Consider the following 19542-nt stretch of genomic DNA (forward strand, 5'->3'; position numbering starts at 1 on the left):
TTCAAAGGAAGTCCAAATTAGGAAAGAGGATGGGACATTATAGTGACATAGAACTTGTTTACACCAGTGTATAAAGTTCCTGGGAAGGGGAGGTGGGCTGGGGTTTTGGTCTTTCTGTCTTGAACGGTTCTCTGTATTATGCTGAATCTCTTTGTTGATGGATCCCAATAAAGAGATAGCTTAAACCTACAGCTACTAGTCTTTTTTTATGGCTGCTTAGCTGAAAGAACCTATCTAGAGATTTTTCTAACATGAGCATGCGAAAAGTGCACACTGGAGCTCTGCCTGATTTGGAGAGGAAAGTATATGTGATTCTGGAAAGGATTTGGAAAATGTTGTTATTAAAGTGTCATGCCAGAAAGTGCTGGCAAAGAGAGGTCAGGCTGAGCACATAGTGGGGTGAGGGGCAAAGAAGACACATGATTGAAAGACCTGCAGGATTCAGCTGGAGGGGGGGAGAATGTGAGGAAAGTGATTCTGGACCTTTGAAAGATGCGGAGGAGTGAAGGGAGGAACAGTAAGAGAGGTGCTAACTGATTTGATTCTGGAGTGATTCTCCTCTCACTACTTGTCATGTTGCATTGCTGGTCTCGCTGCCAAGCAGTAGGGGTCAGGGGGTCCTGTGTCTACTACTGGACACCACCCGAAGTACCACCAGTGGTATGAGACCACTGGTTGAGAAACACTGTGCTAGATCATTCAAGATATATACAGAGTGACCCAAAAGTAGGTGGACAGTAGGTGGAATAAATGTTATCATTTACTGTCCACCTACTTTTGGGTCACCCTGTATATCTGTTGTAACTTGCCAGAAAACAGTTTGAAAAAAAAATTGCAAGTTTCTCAGGGATCTCAACTGTTCACTCGCATTAAGCAATAACAACAGATTTTCCTAACCTTGATTTAAAGAATTTATTAACATAGACTTGATTAGGTCTTTCTAGGGGATTGTGAGTTTTGGAAGCAACAGCAATATTGACTTCATGTTCTCTGAAGATTCTTTAGACTATTGATCATGCCACTTTGCCTTGACTTGATGGTTTTGACATGGCTACCAGTCAATGAAATGTTCAAGGGTAGTATAATCTGAAATCTCCCAAACTGGTTAGCTTCCACCTTTTGCCTTCTAATTCCTCTTTTGTCTTTCAACAGTTCTCAAACTTGGTCAGGAGTTGGTATTGGGTTTAGAGCTCTTTATAATCTGATTTTCCTAATCTGGTAAATTTCAGAAAGATAAAAAAATGTATATTTAAGCAGTTGATATGGGATGAAGAATAAAATAACAAAGAATAATTCAGAATGTGTTAGTAATCATTCATTTGCTGTATGATTGAAAGGTGCGAGAAAAATTCTCTTTTCCTAGTTTTCTCTTCACTCTGGTTATTTCCACTCTCTTAAATCTCAATCTTATGCTTATCTTCTCAGAAATAAATCCAATTATAGTCAATCGGGCTTACTTCCTGGTAAGTGCAGATAGAATTGCACCCTTTATTTCTCATACAAGGCAAGGCCAGAAGTGCCAAGAGGGATCTGTGATTGGCTAGCTTTGAACCTTTAAAACAGTGGTCTCTAAACTGGAAACTGCTGTGCAACTGAAAAGCCCTCCCCATCCCAGCTGGTACGTACACTTTTGCCACATTGCTGCTGTTCCTAGCACCCGATATCGTCACAAGATCTCTCTAGGCCAGCGGTTTTCAAACGCTGTGCCGCGGCACACTGGTGTGCCCTGGGGCCAGAGGAGGCAGGCAGCAGGGGAGAAGCGGCTGCTTTGACCCTCACGAGGCAGCTGGTGGAAAAAGGAGCAACCATGGCTGCTTTGCATCTCCTGCTGCTGAGCAAGAGGAAGGCTGCAACCTGATCCTTGTTTACCTGGGAGTAAGCCCCGTTGACTATTATGGGGCTTACTTCTGAGTAGACACGCCAAGGATTGGGTATCAAGTCTGCCCCACGTGCTGATTGGGCAGCCAGAGAAGCGCGGAGTGAGTGAGAAGGAGGGAGGCAGGAGTGGGCAAGCAGGTCAGAAGGGAGCACATCTGCTGAGGCCACCAGCCCAAGAACTGGCTGGCTAAAAGGGTCCTGGTGCCCCAGTTTGCTTGCAACTCCCCAAAGCGGCCCTCCCTGCCTTGTCTTTTGCCTTTTAGTTTGAGGGCTCTGGGCCACAATCCTATCCACACTTACCTGGGAGTAAGCCCCATTGACTATAGTGGGGCTTACTTCTGAGTAGACATATTGCCTAGGATTGGGCTTTTGGTTCACTCTTTTTTCTTAAATACAGGAGCAGGCAATTGGCACTTCTCCCCACCCCACTCCCTCCCACAGGCACATTCCCCCCCCCAAAATCTCATAAGAGATTTGCAGTTAGCACCTCTCTTACTGTTCCTCCCTTCACTCCTCCGCATCTTTCAAAGGTCCAGAATCACTTTCCTCACATTCTCCCCCCCTTCCAGCTGAATCCTGCACTTCTTTCAATCATGTGTCTTCTTTGCCCCTCACCCCACTATGTGCTCAGCCTGACCTCTCTTTGCCAGCACTTTCTGGCATGACACTTTAATAACAACATTTTCCAAATCCTTTCCAGAATCACATATACTTTCCTCTCCAAACTTCTTGTCTTTGGCTGCAATCCTAACCACATTTTCCTGAGAGTAAGCCCCATTGAACAAAATAGGACTTATTTCTGAGTAGACCTGGTTAGGATTGTGCCCTTTGTCATGTAATGATTTAATTGTATTAATTGTATTAAAAATTAATTGTAATGTAGTAATTTAATGTAAGTGAAAAACTGCTAGTGTGCCTTGACAATTTTAGTGCCTTGTCAGTGTGCCGTGAGCTGAAAAAGGTTGCAAATGGCTGCTCTATGCAGTCGCGTATATTGCCAATAGTCTCAGCAGGCTTTGTGAAAGGATGTCCAGGCAGACATGACTGCCCAGAGTGTCCTTGTGACAAGATTGGGTGCCAGGAGCAGGAGCAGTGTGGTGGAACTGTAAGCACTGCTCACACTAGGGAGGGCTGGATCCAAGTTCTGGATCCTGCTGGCAGACTGGGGTTTGGAGAACCCTGCTTTAAAATACTCCCAACAGACAGGTGATTTTGTCTGAATGCTGTACTGGTTTCCCAGTCTCAACTCCTTCCTCTATTGCTATTGCTATTATTGGATTGCTATTAACCCTATAGATGAAAATAAAATATAGATTGTTTTAAGCATCCCTTCCCCCAGCACTGCTGCTCCAAAAACATCTGGAATTCCCTGGGACTGTATTAATGTTGAGCAATGAATGCTAAGTAGTTGAACTGTGGATCTCCTGTATTAAGTTTGACATTGCATAATGTCACTGCAGACATGACTTCAGAGGCTAAAATGTGCTTCAGTGTGCAATGCATGGCACTGTGAATGATATGTTGCTCAGCTGCACATGAAAATGACACATTTGTACATGTGCAGACATACCAGTATCTTACCAACTTCCAACAAACACAGATCAGCTAGGATGAACTCCCTTAAGGGTGTGGATGGGAGTTCAACCCTTTCCCCCTGCACCACAGACCCGATCCAAATAAGGAAACAGAACATAGTTTAGAGGTAGAGCTCTTGTTTCGTAATCAGAAGGACCCAGGTTTAATTCACAGCCTCTCCAGATAGGGCAAAGAAAGACCTTTTTTTTTTTCCTGAAACCCTGGAGAGCTGTCAGTCATTGTCAACAATCCTAAACTTAGATAACCAATGGTCTGAGTCAGTGTCAGGCGCTTCCAGTGCTCACCTAAATTTATTCTCTCCCCAGAGTGGGATTAGCTGCAGAAGCACAAAAATATGGGCTGAAAAAAATCAAGCCTACAAAAGCTATTTCTCTCTCTCTCTCTCTCTCTCTCTCTCTCTCTCTCTCTCTCTCTCTCTCTCTCTCTCTCTTTTGTGGGGACCCCTTTCTCACTAGCATTAGGAGCAGCAAGCCCAGATACGCTGGCACTCCGCTCAAAGCGTGGCACCTGAAAGTAGGTGGCAGTGATGTGATGATGACTCTGCCACCTGCTTCTAGTGGGGCTGATTTCAAGGCAATCAGATGCAGTGGTGGGAGGGAGGGCCACCCAGCAGCAATGCTCTGTTCTGTGCGGTCTCCTTATAACGCCTTGGCATGGAAGATTCCTTGCCAGAGCATCAGCTACAGAGCACGGTTCACTGCCCCAGTGTGGGGCTCCTACAGGCATGGGGCCCAATTCAGTCAAATTGGTCAAATCACCGTGTGTGTTTGTGTATGCGCATATGGGTGTGGTGTGTGTACATGCAAGTATTGAATTGGAGCCAGTTATAACCTTTTGTCATCTTACTATTTAAGAAACACAACAATTGTGATTGGGGTGGGGGGAAACGATGCGTCAACTGTTCAGTTTGGCCCTGAATTTTTCTTTCTTTATTGGAATAGCTGCTTGGTAGATCCTGATTGGGTTCAAAATGCGGTGCACAAGAAGGGAGCATTTATCCTTGTCGCATAGTCCTGATGACAGCTGCACCACCAACGCTGTTGTTTGGCCCAGAAGGAGAGCTTTCGTAGAGACAAAAAATTTGAAGCAACAACACTGCAGCCCAAGGTAGGCACTTTCACTCTCACCACTGAGAGAGTTTCAAAAAAGTAGTGACCTGTTGCTAGGTAAAAGCCTTGCACCTTACTGCAATGTCCCCAGAGGCAAATACTATATATAACATGGGTTCTTAAACTTTTAGCATCAGGACCCACTTTTTAGTATAAGAATCTGTGAGGACCGGCCAGAGGTGATGTCATGACTAGAACTGACATCATCAAGCAGGAAAATTTTTATCAATCCTAAACTGCAATCCTACCTACACTTACTCAGAAGTAATTCTCATTTACTATCATTGTTAAAAGCATATACATAGTAGCCTGTTCAAAGTACAGATCTGTAACATTTCCCCAAATGCAGTTACATACCATGGTAGCACCAAGTCTAATATATTAAAAATAAAATATTGAAATGATTGGGGATCCACCTGAAATTGGCTCACGACCCATCTAGTGGGTCCTGACCCACACTTTGAGAAACACTGTATAGTATATAAGATGATGAGAGATCCAGTTTTGTGAATATGGGCATCTGATTCTATGAAACCTCCAGGGAGCTGCTCTAGGCCAATCATATTTCACTTCAATACAAGACAAAAATATTTTTCCCATAACGTAATTTTATAATAAATCCTTCCATACATGATTTGGCACAGTTTGATTACTTTACACTAAACAAATTACAGCATCTTTTATAAATTCCCTGAATACGCTGTTGTAATTTCCCCCCCTTCTTCTCCCTCCCTCTCTCTTTCTCTCTCTTTTTTTTGGGAGGGAGTGAATTGTATTATCAGGCACAAACAAATGTTACAACTATTTGCCAACCAATTATTGTAAGGTTTTACACAGTGCAGTACTTTAAGCCTTGAGTAGCAAATTGATTTGCATATATCCCCAGAGCATTACAAATGATTAGTTAAAATGAGTAAAAGCCATTTTCATTCACACTCATTTAGGAGCAAATCTAGGCTAGACAAGATGACTAGAAACAGCCAGAGTACTTTTCAACAAGTTCTTGGGTTAAACTAGCTCATTTTTGTACAATATCTTTTGAAAGATGGTTTTCTAAACGATTGACATGGGTTTGCTGAGGACAAAGCTCTGTGAACATTGGCAAATAAGTTTTTAAAATATATACCTGAACATTTCCATATGTATCAAGTGGACATTTCTTTCTGTTTAGTGTGAAAACTTGAATGTACCAGCAGCCTTTCCTTTCAGGCCCACAGCATATGTCATTGTTACCTGCATGAGAGGCAAATAAGGACTCTCCTTGATTAAGAATCACTGGTGCAGCAGTAAATTTTGAAGTGCATGGCTAAGCCCATAGCCATGTCCTGTTAAGATTATATAGGTTAAAAAAAATCCACTTTACAGTCCTTCATTAGTTTGTGTCCCCTGCTTTTGCTTTGACACTTATCGAGTGACATCTTTAAATAACATACACTTCATTCCAAACTCCTGAGTGTATCGCAATCATTTCAAACAAATGCATCAAAATGGAAAGGGGAGATGAAAACATATCCCACATAAATATAACAAGTATATTAGGTCCAGTCCTATCCTTTCTGCCCCCTGTTGATGGAACAGCGCCAAAATGCATTCCACTGATTTGTTCAAAGATTATAAACATATAAGCCCATAAGCAAACCACATAAGCAGACCCCTTTTGGATCAGAACATCTAGTTCAGCATCCTGTTTCTCACAGTGGACAACTGGATGCCTCCAGCAGGAGGAGAAGGCAATAACCCTGTCCTGCTGTTGCTCCCCTGAAACTGTTATTCAGAGGCATACTGTTCCTGAACTAGGACTAGCATGTGGCCACCATGACTATTAGCCTTCAATGGCTTGTCCTCCATGGATTCACCAGACATGTTTGAAAAGAGCATTAAAGTGGGAGTGTTCTAAAACTGCTTCTGTTTAGTGACTCTGATTGGATCTCTCTTGGAAATGTTTGTTTATGTGCTTGCTAGACGGGGTTTAAATGTGTAGGCTGCAAATAGAACTTACTTCTGGGTGGACACACATAAGATTGCACTGTTAATGCTGTTGGGCACCATATGAGTTGAATAATAACACAATGTCTCATAAAGTATTATATATATTTTTAGATACTATTCTTGCCTTATTGATTGGAATGTCACTGTTCAACAAGTTTTCACTCTGCCAAAGCTTTTCAGACTAATGGAATATGTCTGAAACGAATCCATATATCTATTTTCACTGTTTCCTAAGCTAAGGGGGGTGGTGAGTCTAAGCTCCACTGTACACTGAGCTACTGTGAAACCTGTGTATGCTAAAAGCATATTATGTGAATATGTTGTTTGGGGTCCCAAGGAGGTGAAAATCGAACTAGTACCGCTGAAGTTCTGTATATACCATCAACAAAATGCACTTCAATCTGCCACTTGTGTTGATGCTTGTTAGCAAAGAACATATTTCACTTGAGAAAGCAAACCTGTCATCCCTGACATTCACCCAACAAAAGAATAACTGAAGGTTCCAACTGAATAAATAATAATAATAAAAAGCCATAGTGAAACATTCTAAAGTATGATCCAGGTTGGACAAACCGTTGCTGTTGTTCTCATGAAGTTGCTTACAAAATGCTTGTACCTGAAGAGGGTTAGTTGAGGCCTTTGCATTATAAGGACATAGAGAAGAGGCAAAATGTATTTTCCAGGTTACTCAGCATCATGGGAAAAAGTTTAACAGCACCCAATGGTGTCTTAGGCATACCACATTGAATTCTTTAATGGTAGTGAAGGACATGCATTCATACTTTGAGACAATATTTAACCGTGGGACACAGATCAGATCCGGAAAAATCTACGTCCTAAGAATGGGTGAATGCAGTGCATTCCAAACCTACCTGACCGGAGACACCCCTGTCGGCTCCGGACCTGGAAGTAAGTGCCAATGATGCTTGATGTGCTGACATAATGATATCAGCAACACTTCCGGGTTGTGGCAAAAAAGGCTCAAAAATAATGAAAAACAACCCAGGGAGGGCGAGTAAGCCCTTCTATGGCTCTGCAGGCAGCCTGGCCCGCTGCTCCCAACTTTCATGTGGCACTCCAGCATGCCCCATCACACTTGTGCTGCTGTGTGGTTTGGCTAGCACAGGTCCTGCAATGTCCCTGGAAATGTGTCAAGATGCCCACTTGGGGAACCTCTGGGTTACTGGGAAGGGAGCGGTTTTGTACTGCAATTCCTTTACATTCTCCTATAGAAGCAAATGGGTGCCCCTCATTTCCTGGGGGAAGATTCATTCTGCCATTATTATCTTTACGGGTGAAGCCAAAGCCACAACAAACATGACTATAAATTAAAATAATTCCGTCACCATTCTGAAATTATGTCAGAATGATAGATAAATGATGTTATTAAAAATCAGTTCATTTGTTTTTGAGCACATAGAGTGCCACCTTTCTACAGTTTACAATTCAGCAGCAAGAAGTACAAACCTGGCTAACTTAGATGTGAAAGTATCAGAGCCACTCAAAGGAAATTCCATTCTAACTGGAAGAGATCTGTTATGCCACCAGATAGGAATCAACATTTCTCTCCTTCATGTGGAATCACTGGGTAGGTGTGCTGCATTCAGGTAGCAGATGGGCACTTTCTCCTCAAATTTGGAAAAGTAGAGGAATTTGGGGTGCTGCCAATAGAGTTCGGCTAGAGTTATGCTGCCACCAGCAGGAGAGATTGGGCAGGCAGGACACTTCAAAATTTGTGGCTCCCCCAAAGCTGAAGCAACTCAGCCCACCCTGTTGCACTGTAAGGCTGGCTCTGGCAATGTGAAGCATCTTCTCCCATTCTCTGCCCACAAAGTGGTGTGGCTTAGAGTTATATCCTCCCTCAGACTGATGGGAGACTTGCAATTCCAGTAACACAGTGTGCTAGGAAGACTAGCCTATGGCGAACCTACGCGAGATGGATAAAGATACCTAAAGGACCCTCATTTACAAGAGTGTCTGTTTGAAGTACTTTTGCTGACTTGAGGCAATAACATGCTGCTTCAGGTGGACCTGCTGACATTTTAACTATCTAAACAATGATTTTCAAAAAAATAACCAGTGGCTATTGGTGCTGCGTTGTTACATACAACATAGAATTGCCCCGTGATACAAATTCAGTGCAAAAAGTCTATTTATATGCATTGCTTTAACTCCAAGGAATCAACTGGACAGCCTGCATATGCTACAAATATGCAAGACTTGTAGTCAAGAATAGGGGCGGGGGGGGCGAGTTATTAAGATTATTCTTATATGTATTGACGGACCATCTGTCTTAAGCTGAGATGGCAGGACAATTTTGCTGCAGCCAGGCTGAGGAATGATAATTGCAAATGGCCAAAATGCAAGCATGGCAATAAATAAATAGACTTAAAATGGATTTTCGGGATGATTGCCTGCTTTTAAAGAAATTTTTTTTTAAAATAAACCCCGTTTTAGCATGTGTGCATTTAGCTCATCAGTGTAGACAGTGTTTAGAGAGAACGGCCAAAACCATTTTCCAGTGATGCTGAGGGGAATTGCGCTCTCTTTTGTGAGCAGCTGCCAAGCAAGGCAGTGGGGTTTCATATCAGCTCAACTCCTGTTGTTACCTAATGAGGTGTCAGCAAGGTGAGTAATGTCAACTTAGGCCGAAGCATTGCACTGTGGCTTTTTCAGTGATTTCTTAAGGATTAGCTTGGCAGGAACCTTACTTTTCCAGCAAAATGGTGAGCATCGAGAAACACAAATGTCATGGTTGTGCTTGGCATTAGGTTGCTTGAAGATACAATGCTTTGGGATGGTTTGAAAGCGACTGTCTATTCTGATTCACTGCATTGGACGTATTTGGTGATCTCTTATATGCCACTGGAGGAAATGTGCTAGGTAGACTGGAAGCCGAACCCTATGCCTGTGGACTCAGAAGTAAGTCCCATTCTAGTCAATGGAGTTACTCCCAGGAAAGTGTGGATAGGATTGCAGCCTGTATCCCTATATCTGAGCAGTTTCTAGGTTAACAGAAACATCTCATAAAATGCTATCAACATAACACTAGTCAGTAGAACCCTATGTGGCCAAATCCACTTGGTTCATATGGGACTGTCTCTGGGTGCTTGCAGATGGGTGACCACACATGATTGTGTGGAGGGCAGAAGACAGGTCCATCAGCAAATATTAGCCATGAGAGATAACTGGAGGATCTCAGCAGAAGTCATGTATGCTGGCTGGATCCTATCCCCCCTTGCCAGCCTGGACCAACCTCATTTCTCTTTTTGGACGTACACCAGCAAAATAGCTGGCATGGGTCTGAGGAGATCCGTTGACAATCAGGCAATCTACGGGGAGAATACCTGATCAGAAGCCATCAAAGCATGAAGCACATGCTCCATTGGTATGGCTGCGTGCTAAAGATAGGCAAGGAATAGGCTTGGGCTGTAAGAAAGTCATTACTAATCTTGAATGACTAGTTCCAATGTGTTTCAACTCTTGCTTGACAGCAAAGCTGATAGGAAATTGTTTTGTGATTCTTAGTGGAGAAGAAAAAGCAAATAAAAGATTAAGCTGTAAAACAAGAAAATAAACATTAAATTTCAGCTGAGATGTAATGTTTTTGCACCCAGCGATACCTAAGCCAATGTGTATAAATATGGCTGCATTCCCATCCCAGATTCTCCAAGGTATTTACAGTGGAGAGTGTGGTCCTGTTGCAATCTAAAGTTTGTGGACCAGCAAGAACATTAAAAGAAGAAGTGAGGCATAGACCATCTAAAAAGCGTGGGACTGATTCTTTGCACTAATGCTGTTCCATTCAAGTCTGTTCCATGTCTGTTTAAGTCCATGCTCAAGTCTAGAGCCAAATCTACATCAACATGAGAAAAGAATACAGTAATTTAATTTAAATTTAATTTTTAAATTTTAAATTTAAATTTAATTTAATTTAAAATCGACCCAATTGCATATCAGCAAACTATAAAGCTAGATGTATTGGAATAAGTCATGGAGATAAAAGCATCAAGATTACTGATGGAGACTTCCAGAAGCTGTTTTAATAGCTGAACAAAGAGCTTTCTTGATTCCCAAAGGGCTCTCAGGCATAGGGATTTGTTTATTTCATAACCTTAGATGAAAAATTCTTTGGCGTATTGGCATCCTTCTGTAATGGCAGCAAACTAATCATATTTGAAAGGGTTCATTACATTTGTACTTTTGGGTAGGCTTTTATTTTGGGAACTTTCTGGAACCAGATTCCTTTTGTTATCTATCATGACATTGGCCTTTATCAGTTAATCTACTCTTCCTAGAGAATTTCTCATTATTTCAGGCAACTAGTGGTGATAAAAACCTGTCCCATCCCTGAAAAAAGTTTCTTTCATGAAATGGCACTTTTTCATAAGATGGCTCAATAATCTAACATGGCTAGCTAACAACTACTAGCACATCCAATGCTACTAGTTACAGCAATGCTACACCAAGTCCAATGGGGGGGGGGAATACATTTTTCCCATGTTGTTTCTACTACTCCAATAGAATTTCCCACAGACATAGGAATTCGTTGAACCCCAAGCAAATGATTGTATGGTTTGGTTCAGAGCTTGACTTCAATAAAATATTTATATGGAAAGAAGAATCCGGTCCACAGCTTCCCCCTTGCACACCCCCTCCAGAGGTGAGGGAGGGAGGGAGGGCCTGTGAGCCGGATCCATCTTTCCGTACGAATATTTTCTTGGTCAGGCTCTGAACCAAACCAAACAATCTTCTATTGGAGCAGTAGAAATTCCATTCCACTACTACTCCATCACCCTAGCCTCTGGAGGGTGGGGGGGGGAGGTGTCCCCCCGTATCCACAGATTCGGTGGGTGGTAGTGGTGGTTCTGGAATGGAACCCCTGCAGATACATGTCTGTATATATATGCCTGTATATATATAACTGGGTACTATTGCCATTCAGTAAAGTGTATCTATGCACAAAAAAGAAGTGGTATATGCCACCTGGGTGAATGTTGTATATGTTATGGATCAAGAAATTGGTAACCATGTTGTAAAAGGACAAAGTTTCAGCACCAGCAACTTGCATGGTTTTACAAGAGGTATAACTCTGGCATAGTAAATTAATCCCAGAGTCAGGCTGGTGATCCATTTATCCACTGATATCTGATTTCCAACACTGATATCTTATTACCAACAATGGAGTTTGGAAAAGGGTATGTAGATGGTTAGTTATGGTGGAGAAAAGTGCCAAAAGTCAACTATAATATATGTAACTAAGATTTGCTAACTGAGAGCCCAATCCTAGGCATGTCTACTCAGAAATAAGATCCATTGTAGTGAATGGGGCTTACTCCCAGGTAAGTGTTGATAGGTTTGCAGCCTGAGACATTCTCCTTTACTGAAAACATTGACCATAATCATATTTCCAAGTTTCTGCAACTTGGGTTTACTGGAGGCGTTAAAAGCCTTGGCACTGGATCCATGCCTACGAAGCTTTTAAGAACTGTTGTCCCCTTTTGGGTCATGATTAAAACCAATATAATCCACAACCTTGGAGAATTGTGTCGGAAGGAACCGACATCCAAAGTTTTTAAGCTGTTTATGGGAAAAGATGCCAGAAGTCATGAAGCTGGAAAGACAACAGAAATCACATGTTGTCTGGGTGCTAAAATGCCAGATTGTTCTCGAGTGTTTCATCTCAGGCTGTGAATCAATGAATAATAAACCAATGGACTTTTGCAGCTAAAGACAGACTTTTGCTCTTGTGGATTAAAGGCAGCTGAAAAAGAGACTTCTCCTCTTAGTTTGTACGTTCACTCCACTTTTTCTTGTGATGAATGAATTTTGCAAGTTTTTGTATTGTTTTTAAAAAAATGTGTTTAATCAGGGCAACAGTGGGACCCAAATATATGTTTGTATATCATTTTTCTCTATCTGCTTTCAACTTTCTTGCAAAAGGAATGTTCTCTTTATCTAGTCCAATTTTATATTTACTAATCTATATTTTTTGGTATGTAATATGACTATTTTGATTTTCAGTTGCTTGTGTCATCTGTTTTCACACTGTCCTTACATAGATTCCAGAGCAGCCCACAGTGTGTGTCTGCCTGGGAATTACTAGCTGAGTCACTAACATTGTTTCACAACCTCTAATGCTTATCAGTCAGTCTTGTCTGTGTAGAAGTTGCCTGGAGTCAGGCTTGTCTTCTTTTGAGTGGCTGTAGATGTGCCTGTCTTAGTGTGGACACTTATGACGGCTCCCCTGGGATATCCTGTCTGGTCCAATCTGTGGCCACTGCACACCCAGGATCTTGCAAGGAAGATGTTATCAGAGGGTCCTGACAGTATAAAAGAAAGGGAGATATTTCTAGTCTTGACTTACAGAACCAAGGACATTTTATGCTGAAACTGGGACTAGCTGCTGACTGAGATGATATTGGTGAACTTAACTCTTAGACCCTTGCAAGTCATTGTGCTCAAACAACTCATTTCTTTCCTGTGTTTTTTTTTAAATTAAAAATAAAAATATTCAAGCAGTAGCATTCCCAGAGGGGGCCACAGTGCTGTGTTTTGCAGGGTGCCTCAATGCGCCGTATAAGCTGGTCCTCCCCCTTGCCTTCAGAGCCATTCCGGGCTGCAAGAGCAACGTGGAGAAAATGCCTCCATGTTGCTCTTGCTGCCTGGAATGGCTCCAAAGTTGAGGGGGAGTGGCGGCTTACATGGAGCATTGAGGCACCCTGCAAAACATAGCACTGTGACCCCTTCTGGAAATACCACTGTATTCAAAAGCAGATGGGTTGAATCTCCATAGATTTGGACTGCAGTGAAGGTGGAGAGGCTATTGGATCAGGGCTTTGTTTCCTTTGCAAATAGTAGCGAGATCAGAATGATGGGGGATGGTTAAGTCCCTTCTTTCATAACGGCTTCAGACCACAGGAGGCCTATTCTGGCTACTGTTTAACATTTAAAAAACAGTAATGTTTGGTTTGCACCCTCCCCAATACCCATTGAATAGAACTAGATGCGTTTTACACGAACTGCAGCTTTGTGGGAGCCACTTTCCTAAGATGTGTTTTCCCATACTGCTTGGCGCATTATGTGAATGATTCAGCCGCATGGGTGAGGCCAGTCCTTTGACTCTTTCCATCCCAATTAGCACCCCACCAGGATGGAGTGTGCTGTTTGGGGAAAAACTTACCCACTTGATTGTCTCACCCACCTTCAACACCCAGCATGGACAATGGCATCACTAAAAAGTGACTCCCCATAGTTGCATGTGAAGAGCATCTAATAAGAGATTATTTTATTTCTTATCATTAGATTATGCTAGATTTATGGTAGACTTCATTTTGAAGTAAGCTTCTGAACACTATGCACCACACACATGCAGGACAGCCTACATGAACCTAAGATGTTGCCTATAAGTCAGATCATTGGTATTTTCTGCATTGACTAGCAATAACCCTGCAGGGTCTCAGACAGGGGTATTTCTTAGTGTGAACCTTGGAGATGCTTGGTATTGGAGCTGGGGCCTTTGGCATGTAAAACATGTGCTCTGTGACTACGCTATGGTCTATCCCCAGGGAGTGTAATATGAGGATCCACACCACCACTCAGAGTACTGGAGACTCTGCTCTTGCAATTATTCTCTCTCCAAAGAAGGGAGAGGAGAAATTGCATGAGTGGGGCCTCCTGTAGAGCAGGCATTCTCATGGATGTCCTGTCACATATGTCACTTCTCCCATATGTCTGCAGTGACAAGAATGCTCCACACGGGGGATTTTTAGAAAAGTAAACTGGAGTTATGTGTTCTCCTGAATTAATATCTTCCTATTTATTGTGTGAAATGTGACTTTAAGGGTTTGATCAAACTGCTTAAGTGTACTGTGATCATGTCTTTCTGCACACAAGATAAGACTAGCTTGCTGGAAGAAAGTAACATCTGATACGACAACAGGCCAGCAAGAAGTTGGTGAATTTCTCTGGGTATCTCAGGTTTCAGTATCAGTGGTGTCGCTGGGGGAGTGCAGGGGGTGCAGGCCACACACACACACACACGAACAGGGGGGTGACAACACTACTCAACAAAATTTTTTAAATCTTGGTATTTTCAAGTAATACCATCATGTTATATATCATTCAATGTGTAATTTCATGCAGAATGCAATGAAACAAACCGATTTGAAATATCTCTATTCTATCAAAAGTTAGAGCCAAAATAACTAGCAGGGGCGGGGTGATGGTACATTGCCATGCCCACCACCTGGGGCATTGCCCCACCCACTGCATGGGAGGAAGTCTCAAGTCCCCACCCACTGCATAGGGGTGATGCATTGGCGTCCCACACCAGGTGATGCAAATCCTAGTGACTAATCAGGGGAAAAATTTCTTCTAGTTGCAGTGACGCCCTGATCCAGTTTCCATCTGGTAGGAAATGATATCTTTGCACCAGTCACAAAGCCCAGTCTGTGGCATATCTGCCATGCAACGCCTATCAAGAAACTTGTATTAGTAGAATGGTATCTCTGCATGTACACAGTGGGAAAAGGGTCATAAAAAATGCCACATGCAATCATACAACTGCCATCCTTTCCTTGATGCTTGTCCGTTTGCCACAGTGATGAACTGTTGGGTCTCAGAACTTAGAATGTTATGTAACCTGTTATTACTCCTGAAACTGTCGATCTCCAGCAGGATACGATCTCACTGTGTCAAGGAAGACGGCTTAAGAGAAGCTTTGCAAATTTCAGATTTGGATTCCAAAATGCAAGCAAATAATTATTTCTCATTATCATTCAACAGGCACACAGCAAAGTCCTTGCGTGGCATGTCAGTAGGAGAGGGTGTGATAAGGAGAGGTGGTGTGATAAGAAAAGGGCTTCTGCAGAGTGAATGGCATAAAGCGAAAAGACTTTTGCCACCTCAGAATTAGTTTCATTAACACAACCCTACACTTTGAAGGAAATGTCACAGTGTAACTAGCTTAGAACTTGGACTGAAACAACCAAGCGCAGCTCACCCCCTCTGGTGGTATATGCTGTGTGGGTGATAAGATCAGTGAAATCTCCGTCACTGTTGCTTGTCTCTGTATGTTACTCCAAATGGAACCTCTCTTAGTAGTAAAGGGACTTTAATGGCTCAAAACTATAGGGTTGAATGCGACCTCATAATGTTGCAAAGCCCCTGCAGCAGCGGTTGCCAAACTGTGGGTTGGGACCCATTGGTTGGTGACAACCTGATTTTTGATGGGTCGCCAAAGGGTGATGGAAACATCAGATTGCCTCAAGCCCCGAGGCTATACAAAATTCAGATACGGTAGCTGGCAATTACCCTGCAAAGAGCCCAGCTCCTGCAGTTTGCAAGCATACATAAATATAGGGAGATAACTGTTCGAAGGTCTTTTTTCTAGTTATTATTACTTATACATAAATATTATTTCTTTCTAGATCTCCTTTTATAAAAAGTCTGATCAAACTAGGTGGAGCCCGATAGAGCACCGTTTTAAAAAGTGGTCCCGATGCTAAAAAGTTTGGGAACCACTGCCCTACAGTATCACAAAAGAGTGGGCCGCCAGCAGCCATTTTGGATCCGCCACCCAAAAGTGCAGGAAGGAGTATGGAGGAGGGACCAGTCAGGCTTCCACAGGGAGGGCATTCCATGAAGTCAGCCCCACCACTAAAAAGACTGTTCCCAATGGGTGTCTGCGGTGCCTCCAAGAGCGTCCGCCTGATCTGATGTCAGAAATTTATGGGACTTTGACTATTGCTCAGACCCATACTTTTCTACTTGCATGTGAGGGATTTATTGTTGTTTATCTTTTGTGACTTGATAGTAGAGAAATGGTTTGAGTTGTCAGAATGTGTTTTGATGCACATGTTATTTAATATTGTCTGTGTTTTCCCACTGCTTGAGTTTCTATTTTCATATATGCTCTGCAGCGTGAACAGCAGCCAGAAGTTAAAACTCCCCACTGATCTCGTTTAGTCGCTCTCTGGGGGCTCTACCCTTAAACAACATGCTGTCAGACTGTTGAGTTTTTAAATTTGTGTGATTCCAGTCGTATGAAGGTATGTGAGGCAGCATCTTTATTTTATTGAATTTCTGGGTTGATTCTGTTATGGGTTGGGAAATGTGTTTACTATCATGGATTGTGGCCTGTTGGGAAGCTTCAGAAGGAGTGTACTTTTTGTAAGATTACCTTCAAACTATCTTGAGCAATGAGGAGCTTTTATGTGCTTCTGTAGTGTGGCATACTGCTTCAGCATTGAGACATTTAACCCAAAAACCTGTCTGGGAAAAAGAATTGGTTTATGGCTATAACAAAGTAAAGCATTTGAACATGATGTGAGTTACTTTACGAGTCGGCATTTTTCTGGATGCTTTCCCCTGGTCTTTATGGATGGTATTAAAATGGGAACTAAATCTAATACGATCCTGCGGTGCAACTATCTAAATTCGAGTGAATGTACTACGGCAGGAGTGCAATATTTTAGCGTGCTGGAAAAAAAAATTATTTAGAAATGACTTGAGCAGTTTGTCCATATGCACCTGGCTTGGTCAAGAGCCAGTGTGATGCAACAGGGATTTCAGAATCTTTTCTCCGCGGATGGTATAACTCGTTAGCAGGGAGCCCCATACCGTTGATCCCATGTTGACCCCATTTGCACAATCCTTCTCCATCAACATATGGGGAAAAGAAAGGGAGAGCAGACATTTTCATGGAGTCCCCACCTCCTCAGGGTCATTATCTATGGCTCCTTTGACATGTGAACATAAGAACATAAGAACAGCCCCACTGGATCAAGCCATAGGCCCATCTAGTCCAGCTTCCTGTATGTGAAGCTGAATGCCAGTCCAGGCGTGTTTGGAACTGGGCACTAGTTCCACTAAAGCTTGTTTTGCTGAGCATGTGGGAAAATAATGGTTACTTAACTGAATAAAAATGATGAATAAATTCTATTTTAAGGGAACAACGGTGCCCTTGGTGACTGGGCAAAGAGGCTCCTTTTAAAGTGGTGTCCTCTTACATTTAGCAGGGGAAGAGCAACTGTCCCTCTTCTCCCCAGCATGGTTTCTTTTTCCAGTAGTTGTTGCTGGTGTCTCTTCTGAATTTTTTTGCTTCAGGAGCCACTCTCACCTCTGAAGGAGCTACTTTCTCTGCCCACTGAGGGGCATCTTTTTGGTTGTGTTTTTCCCTGGGATTCACTGTGCAGTCCAGCCATGCTTTGCAAAAGGATTCTACCCCAGTCTACCTCATTCTACCCCATATATGTAATTTCTCCTTCTAAGCCTCCGAACAGCTCCTTTTCCCTTCCAAAATCCTCCATTTCCCAGAGCCTGTTTTAAATCTGCTAATTTTCTCTTTCCCTCCCATTGGGTCAACTCTGAGAAAGGAAACTCAGCCCAGCTGGCAGCTCAACTCTCAGTCTCTCTTTCCTTTTTCCTTAAATCATCCTGCCAGACAGAGCAATTTACAAGTATTCTTTAAATCACATCCACTTAAATCTCTTATTTAAATCTTAAATCTTATTGAAATCTCTTATCTGATCTTGTGTCAACATTTGACCCAATCCTATCCAGCCACTGCGCTGGCAGAGCACGTGCTCCACCACCATGCGTGGTCACAAGAATGCCATAAAGTGCTTTGTGATTCCATTTCTCGCCGGCACACTGGCAGGATGGCCACAGCCCCTGCTCGGCATTTGCAGGGACGTCTGCCAGAGGCACAGTGCAGGGGCAAGGGGAGGTCTGGTGCAGGGGCAAGGGGAGGGGTGGAATGGGGTGGAGAGAGGGCAGCATTGGAGGCAGGGAGAGGGCAGATCCAGCCCAGGAGGCAATTGTGATCCTGGCCTCTGGGCTGCCTGGGGCTAGGACCACAAAATGCCACCCCCATGCTGTCCCAGCCTCCCCAATGGGTGTGTCTGGAAATCTCTGGAGGGCGTTCTGAGGCTTCTAGAAGACCTAAAAGACCTTTCAGTGAAAACCGGAAGTGATGTTTTTAGGTCTTCTGGAGGCCACAGGGGGCCTTCTGGAGACTGGAGAGGCCTTAGGAGGCCTCCTCAGCACCCAGAAAGCCTGGAATAGGCCAGGAAAGCCCTGTTGTTTTTTGTTTTTGTTTTTAAAAAAGGTGGTGGGGAAGGGGTTCGCTGTGCTGCCCCCAGGTGCCCAACCCCCCAAATACACTTTTGCTAAGAGGGGGTGGGATCATGGTGCTGGTGCACACCATAGCCTATCCGCCTTCCTGGGCTGAAGCTGCTGACATGGATCAACTCGGACTTGTGCCAGCAATATTGCAGGCACAGGTCCAAGGTGACTCCTTGCAGCTTCTGTGGCTTACCGTGGGGCAAGATGAAATATGTCCCCTTACTCTGAGGTGACCTCCAGCAGCTGAAATTCCGCCACAGGATTCCGCCACAGATGCCAGCACGGCTGCATCTCTGCATGGGAATTGAGTTAGGACTGGGCGGGTTCTTCTACATCTCTTAGTACAATCTATCTTCTTTTGGAAAGTTCTGCCTCATGGTTACCGTTTACCTAATTAGAGGCAATTTGAGGTTGTTCGCTCTGCTATCTAGTCAACGATTCCAGAGCAGCCATTTGCTGCATTCTTTTTTCAACCTCTCACAATATTAATTCCTCAACTGAATTAAATTCTGGGCTGGGCAAACTCGGGCCTGAAACTGTGCGTAGTTGCATGAGGATTGGCAGGCATGCCTATGTATGAGAGCAGAGCCTGCAACAGTAGGAGGGGCACTTGTCTTCTTAATGCCTTTCCTTCCAGGATAGTCATCAAGAACAGAGATGCGCTGGCAGCAGCATTCCTCCCCAGTTCCTTGGTAGTGGTAGAAAACAAGCCCCTCCTATCTTCTCAGATACATATTTTCTAAAAAGAGTGAGTGAAGATGGGACAGCATCTGGGTGGTGTGGCTGGGGTGATGGTGATTTAAGGGAGATAGTGAGCAGTTGCGGGGCATGCCAGCCAGCA

This window comes from Tiliqua scincoides, chromosome 1 (genome assembly GCF_035046505.1).
Source record: "Tiliqua scincoides isolate rTilSci1 chromosome 1, rTilSci1.hap2, whole genome shotgun sequence".
Taxonomy (NCBI): Eukaryota; Metazoa; Chordata; class Lepidosauria; order Squamata; family Scincidae; genus Tiliqua; species Tiliqua scincoides.